We start from the raw sequence: 7,975 nt of genomic DNA on the forward strand, positions 1-7,975 counted from the left end.
AAACACGGACACACTTCGCCGAGGTGCTGAATGGCAACGATTATGAGAAAGCTGCCCGCTCCACCACACACACACACACACACACACACACACACACACACACACACACATACACGCATCAAAACTGGGCGTTCTGCCAAGAAGGGAAGACCGTCAGAGGAAGGCCTTACGGTGCATGGCTCGTTGCCAAGCCTCCTAAAGAGAATCACAGGGAACGGGAGCGAGGATGCATGTAGTGAAGGAAGGGGGCGGTGTTCACGAGTGAAGAGAAAGGATGGAAAGATGAAGATAAAATCAAAATCAAAACTGTGTTGGATTAGTAATGGATGACAAATGACGATGACGAGTGGAAATTGCTGTGTAACACTTTTGTTTGATCCCCTTCCCAGCCATTCGAAACCCAAGCTAACATTTTCTCTCAAAAATGTGGCAATGTCAGGTAGTGGGCATAGTCAGTGGGTGTTTGGGAAGTTTTGTTAAGAACCAGGATTAAATGATACATTTTGGAACGCATCATAATTAAATCTGGGAGACACATCTTGACAGAACATAAGGGCGTAAACTCACCAGACAGTCCAGTTTTAGCATAGGTTTCAATCTCCATGAGTTAATGGGGTATGACAGGGAGTGCCAGGAGCTAGCTTGTCCCATATGGTCTAGTTTTTTGGATTCCTGGTTTTCACCCAGGCAGATCAGGTTCAACTTCTAGTGCAGAAACCTGATTAGCCCTGTTTTGGAATACAGGTTTATTCTTTTCTAATGTCTGTGTAGATTGTCAGTGGTCCAGGTCATGGTGATGTGTTAAGGTTGACTGGAGGCAACTGGACTCTTCTTATTTGTTGAAGATGTTTCACCTTTAATCCAAAAGGCTTTTTTCAGTTCAAATTTTTAAGTGTAGAGTCCCCTTATATAGTATTTACTGGATTGTCTCTGGACACACCCTCCAGAGAGTATCATTAAACCTAAAATAACAAAGTAGTAAATTCATAATTACAGGAAATATTTGTATGAAAAACACTGCACGATTTTAGCATTAGTATTTCAACATTTAGCATTTGCATTCACTCTACATGAGTTAATCGACTATGACAGGAAATGAGGTTCAGAAGGAAATGCCATATGGTTTTGCAGTTAGTACTTGTTTTGTCCCAGGCTGCACAGCTTCAGCTCCCAGTATTGAAACTAGATTTTTGGGAATTTCCCAATTGTGGTATAAGGTTTATGCAGTTCTAATTCTGCATTCCAGTAAAGTGGACATTTGGAAATCTTAACCCTCGTGTATGGAAAAGTGAATTAGAAAGCCCATCAAATTCCATTGTACCCTAAAACAACCGTTACAGCGACTTAACACGAATGTGTACACAACTTAGAATGACCTTGTGGGCAAGTGGTTTTCACAGAGATGACGGGTTGAACTCCTGGTAAGGGAAAGTTGTCACGGAACATAAGGGCAGTTGATTGGCTGCCCATGGTACTTCACTCACACTGACGTCTTACAAGAAAGGCTGAGACTAAGCCAGTCCCATATGGTCTAGCGGTTAGGATTCCTGGTTTTCACCCAGGTGGCCCGGGTTCAACTCCCGGTATGGGAAAGTATACTTTTGGAGTAAAGGTTTACTCTCTTCTAGAAATGTTTGAATTTGGAAATTTCAAACCCTGACGACAGTGAAGTGAACAATAATCGCACGAAATCCAACGTACACTAACTAATGAATGAAAACAGAAGAAACTGTTGTGATGAATCCCATATGGTCTAGTGGTTAGGATTCCTGGTTTTCACTGGTTCGATTCTGGTATGGGAATGTACCCTTTTGGAGTGGTTTACTCTCTTCCAGAAAAGTAGGACTTTGGAAATTTCAACCCCCGACAGCAGTCACTCAAAATCCATTTTCTGAGCCGCTTCTCCTCACTAGGGTCGCGGCCGTGCTGGAGCCTATCCCAGCTGTCATCGGGCAGGAGGCGGGGTACACCCTGAACTGGTTGCCAGCCAATCGCAGGGCACATACAAACAAACAATTCCAGGCGGCTGGGTTCGATTCCTGGTGTGGGAAACAGTTTTTGGGGAATTTCCCCAGTGTAGAGTAAAGATTAAATCTGTTAAAAATCTCTGTGCAGTGCGTGACTTGTTGATGGTATTGCTGGTGCAGTTATTACTCAGTGATGTTGAATGTGAGTGTGAATGGTTTCTATGTGTGCCCTGTGATTGTCTGCCGAAAGTCAGCTGGGATAGATTTCTGTGAACCTGAACAGGATAAGTGGTTTAAAAAAAAATGATGGATGGATGTTCTCATGTTAGGTTCCATGAAAAATAGTCCAATATACCCGAATAAATACCCTAATCTAAAACAACTATTCCAGAGAGAAAGTTTATTGAATCTTCAATCTTAACTAAATCAGCAACTCTCTTACTAAGGAAATGTAGCGTCACCGCCAACATACTGACAATCTGGCTCACTAACTAATTAAAACAATATATTTTTATTTGCCACCAATTTACTAGCTATCTATGATAGCTGATGATGGACAGCTATAGCGATAGATAATCTCGGTGAGAGACTGACAGAATAAGATTAAATGAGAAAACTAAACACAGACAACCCCTCCCCGACGCACATCCACACACAGCCACACCCGTCCATTTAATATAGAAGAATCAAAAGTGATTGTGACACCAACAGTGGAATGGACGTTTTAAGTCAGAATTTCACAAGTGGGATGGATGGAAATAAATTGGGATGGAACTGGTTTTGTCCGTGTCTATAACTGGAAAAGATGATGTTGCGGCTGAGTGCTGTCTTTCACGATTGCTACTCTACCAAGACATTGTGTGTTGATTAAGTCCTCCAGAGTGGGCAGTGAACAAACAATGATGTGTTTGTACTGCCTTGATGATGCTCTGAACAGCGTGCCTGTGTGATGAATAGCGGCTACCATATCACATACAAATGCAGTATGATAGAAAATGAAAACAGTCAATTTGTGAGCACAAAACTGTCCAAAAGTGGACAACTAGCGAAAGATCTTTGCGGCCAATCACATGTTGTTTGCCAGGTCATCCCTTTGCTGTCCTTTGCCCGTCTGCCGCTTATCAACAGGCGGAGGGCTCAGCTTCTCAGCTGACTACAGATGACCATGTGTTGACCGCCGAGACCTCCGCGCACATCATGTGATAGTGTGTTTGTCAGCTGCGCATGCTAATCTATCTTCGGGACACAACAGGAGGCGTGCATGGAACAAGTGTGATCAAGTGGAGCCACTTCAGGTCACGCTCTTATCAACGGACAGTTAATCATCTCCAGGAAATGCGGACGCTCTTGCCTTTTATCAATTTACATCAACAGTCACGGTTTGAGAGATTCATCAATTCAAAATGCTTTCATATGCTCAGATGTTGATAGGCTAACCAGCATCACATTTTACACAGTTGGAGGGCTATTGTTGGAACGGCTTAATTGGGTAGTATTTTCTGCCAACAGAGTTAGCTTGAGAGGACAGTGGATTAGTAGTTAGCACACCTACCTCACAGATGAGAAGTTATGGGTTAAAATCTCAGGTTAGGTGACCTTTTTTTTGTAACAGTATTATAAAACAGATTACTAGGGGAATTCATATTTGTATCGAAATGCTTTACACAGTATACAATCACACAGTTGAAATGATACATTTTGCTTTGGTTTTTTAGTTTTGTAATGGGATTTATTTTGTTTCTGCCCTCATGCAGAGGTGCGAGGAATGCACAGATACTCCTTTTACATAGTGCCCCTAAGTGTTCAGACTCAGACACAGGAATGACTGAAATGCCTTGTGTTACAGGCTGCATTTAAGTTGAATATTTGGTTGGATGTCTAAATGTCAATAAGTTTGAGTGAAACATATGCCATGCTTAAGAAAATGCGGTTTTGAACAATGATTCAAAATTAGGGCTGCAGCTATCGAATAGTTTTAAAATTGAGAATTGTACTGTGTATACCATTAACGGGATAAAAATGTATTTTGCATTATTAAACACAATAACGTGCCGGTGAGATGCAGGTATTATTTGCCACAAGGTTTTCATTCTACTTCCTCGTGTTCTACTGTAGTATCTGTGACTTTGGGTGTGCATGGCTTTAAAAGGCGGGGCCTGGGCTGGTGAGTGACGTGGGTGTTAGCAATTGAGAGTGTAGAGTCAGCTGGCTGTTGACCGGCTAACCCGTTAAGCCAGTCTGTGTTGAGTGACTCTGCCTGAGTTGTGGCCATCGGCAGCTTGTTTGTTTTTCTCTCTGTTCAGTAAAGCTATTGGCTTTGTCTATCCTTGACCACTTGCTGGGGGTGTTCCAATATGTTCCAACGAGTAATTAGCTAACACTGATATCTTACCTTTTGTGGGCGATCATAGACGTGCCGGCGTGGTACACATTGCGCTTTCTCTTCTTCCAAACTTTAAACATTGTCTGTCTTTTACAGATTCTTCTCCTGGCTTGTTGTATCACACCAAGTTATTTCTACACGGAGTGGTGCGTGAGTCTGCAGTAACATTAGCCCATGTGGAAAAAATGATCCCCGTGAAGCTTCGAGGAAGAGATTTTGCTTCTATCTTTCATTTGTAACTGAATTACTCAAGTTATGTGATTAATCTTTGCAGCTCTAAAAAAAAATACGAGAAAAAATAGGTAATGACATTATAAGGTATCGGTACTTGGTATTGATGAGTACTGAAATGTAACTCAGTCTGAAAAAAGTGGTATCGGTGCCTCCCTAGTTTTGTTAATCTGGACGTGAAAATTGCGGTTTTAAGAGTCGGACTAGGTCGGGTACAGTAATTCCGCGCTCAAGGCCGCCACTGGCGACCACTTGATCATGTTGTTGTCTGTAGGTAAAACTTTTCAAAACCAGTGTCTACGAAGCTCTTGTCACGTACTTGTACTCTTACCGCGCAACCGCAGCACTTTTAAGAGTCGTTTCGGTATGCGTGAAGAGTCTGTTCAATGTTTCTTCCAGCTGCGCAGTGTAACGTGCAATTTGACCTGCGTAGATGGGAGGCAAACGGAAGAGGAAGACTTCCATCGCCCCCGCGCTCCATTCAGCTGAACGCAACAATCCGCAGCCACCTGGCCTTGAACTCGCCTAGTAACTCACTTTTTATGTTTTCCACCGAGGGGAACAAAATCATTTTCTTTCAGGCTCAAAATGGATCTTTTCACTTGACACAAGCCCCTGTAATCGTCTTTCCTGCGTGCAATAAGCGTGCATTTGTGAGGGCCTTACAGCCACGACTTTGTGCCAGTGGATGGTTCAATTAATATACTGTAACTGCATTCCCTCCCGTGTTGCTTCCTCCCCTGCTGGGGGGAAAAATGCGTCCCATTCCAATTTAATGCATGGCCAATTCCCACCTCCACAGAGCAGTAATTAAAATCCACACGCAAAGCCCCATTCATCAGCACAGATGACAGAAGGAAAAAAAAATAAAAAAGTGTATGTGTGTGTGTTGGGGGGAGTGCAGGAGGGCGAAAGAGTTGAGGCTGATTTTTGCAGACATGTGATATTGTTTTGTTTTTTTTTCATTTCTTGGAACGCTCGCATGCTCGCAGTCTGTAACTGCCTTTTGTGTTAATAAAGCTGTTAATACAGATGCTGCATCTTGCAATACCTGTAGCACCTCAATAGCATATGCCCCGCCCCTCACATCAGCCTCCCCTCATGACAGACCCCCACCATTTGCACCCTATGGCACATTTTGTGTTTTGACAACACTCCCACTGTGCTCCTTCGGCTCCACACACACACACACACAAACACTTGCAAAACCATGACCCTTAAGGGACACTTATGCATCAGCATTTTTTTTTTTTAAATGCAGGGAGGTGCAGGGGTGCACAAGGGGGTTTCTGGAAGCGTCGAGACGTGTGCGTGGCATTGTTTGCGTTCTGTGATTACTCGTGTTGCCACCCGACAGCTGTTTGCACATTTTAGATCGCCGTCCTGTGATCTAACGGTGGAGGACGGGGCCCAATTATTACACTCGCGCATCCCTTAAAAAAAATGGTCACTTTTCTCAAATAAATAAATAAATTAAGAAAGAAAAAAAAGAAGTGACTCATGATAAAGAGATTGTAATCATATTTGTTTTCTTGATCAGAGTTTGCTGACCTATATTTTACGTTTTAAAAAAAAATGTCGGTCACAGCAGCAGACAAAATGTGGACACACAGGTTAATTATGAACCTTCTGCCATCTAGTGGAATATCATTTCATTGTTCTGGGTGTCACTATATGTCTTAGGCATACAGTAGATAGAGGAACAAATACACATTGTAATGAATAAATAATAACTCGGGAATATTTCTGTTCTACTAGCAGAGAATTTTGTTTGGATAAAATATGAGATAAGATGTTCCTGATTTCATTACGTTTGTCCTGTTCTTGTAAGCCCACTTTTTGGAGTGCAGTCCTCTAACGTGTTTTGCGCTTTGGACACGTGCCGTTCCGCATAAACGCCATTCTGTTGAGTGCAATTTTTCTCATGAAAAAACTCACATTTTGGTGTTTTGGGGGTAGGCTGGATTGTATTTCATTCATTTCAACGAGGAAAGATGATTAGAGACACAAATGTTTGAACAATTGAAATTGATTCACTGTTGCACTTCATTTTGGAAATTGAAGATTGATGTTGCACTTTCCTAAAAAGACAAGATTTAAGCTGTGGGGGTTTTCAGTCAATCTGTTACTACAAAAGATAGGCCGTTTTGCATTTTGTTCCCTGACTGTACAGAATGTGAACCGTACCGTGAACTTCAAACCAAGCTAATTGGGATAGTACCGAGTGAACATACATTTACGCGGGTTTTACTGAGGGCGGTGAAAACAAGTTTGATTCTACATATATCCGGCATCGCGAATAGTCCCAGTGGTGGTGGCATATGTCCAAGAACCCCCGCCCCGCCCAAACCCCCTTCTTGTCTTCCCCCTCCAACCACTGCACTTGAGCTTGAATGCTGCAAGCAGCTGCCTGGACTCTGGGCTCCAGACCTAAGGAAGGATGCAAGGGGGGTGCGGGATGGTGGGGGGGGGGGGGGGGGGGGGGGGGGGGGGGGTTGGCCGTGGGGCAGGATCTTAATGAGATGCACAGTGTCAATGGCCACTCTCTCTGAGGAGGACAAGAAGAAAAAAGACTCTTCCCTCTCTCTCCGTCTCTGTCTGTTTTTTGGTGCCCCCCGTCTGCCCTCCTTCCCAGCTGGCGAGGGGGCTTTGTGAGGCGCCAGATGATACCCCAGATGCCCCGGCCTTTCAGCCACATTCACCAGCCTCCCCTCAGGTCAGGGGTCACCACCGGGCATCTCAATGGGTCTCCGTGGCAACTGCGGCGGGCGGTTTGGGGAGAGGGTGGCAGAGGTTTTTTTTTGTTGCGGGCCGGTTGCCGTGGGCGGCGCTCAACAGATCTGGTGGGCCGTTCGGGGAGAGTTGCTACCATTTAGCGGATAAAAAAATCATTTTAGGCCACGGTGTTTGAATGCGAGTCAACACCAGAGACTAGGAAGAAAATGTGTCTTATACAGCTAAAAGTCATGCAGTCCATATTCTTCTGCTGCGTGTTTTATATCATTATACTTTGTGTTATTTGCATTTTTTGGGGAAGAATAAAAATACTAATCATATAAGAGAGACAATGATAAAGTTGCATTTTTTTGAGAATAGAGTTAAACTTATGACTCTATTCTCGAAGAAATGTGACAAAACTCTCCCTTATTATACAGTATAGTTTTACTCTTCTGGTAATAGTGGAATTTTGGTTGAAATTTCCAGTCAGAGCCAATCGACCAATACAGTGAATTAACCCCAAATCATGCAATATTGTGAGTTCACTTTAATAGCGTTAGTTCATTAGTTAGTCTACATTGGATTTTGAGCGACAATATAGTTCACTTCACCGTAGTCGGGGGAAGAAATTTCCAAATTCCTGGAACAGACTAAGCCTTTACTCCAAAAGTATACA

General features: G+C 43.2%; 1 non-coding gene across 1 annotated transcript; it reads left to right on the top strand.

Moving 5' to 3' along the window:
• Positions 1-1,520: 1,520 nt before the first annotated feature.
• Positions 1,521-1,592, top strand: trnae-uuc (transfer RNA glutamic acid (anticodon UUC)). The gene has a single exon. It is a non-coding gene; the product is annotated as a tRNA-Glu (tRNA).
• The last annotated feature ends 6,383 nt before the right edge of the window (positions 1,593-7,975 follow it).

This window comes from Phyllopteryx taeniolatus, chromosome 3, assembly GCF_024500385.1.
Source record: "Phyllopteryx taeniolatus isolate TA_2022b chromosome 3, UOR_Ptae_1.2, whole genome shotgun sequence".
Lineage (NCBI taxonomy): Eukaryota > Metazoa > Chordata > Actinopteri > Syngnathiformes > Syngnathidae > Phyllopteryx > Phyllopteryx taeniolatus.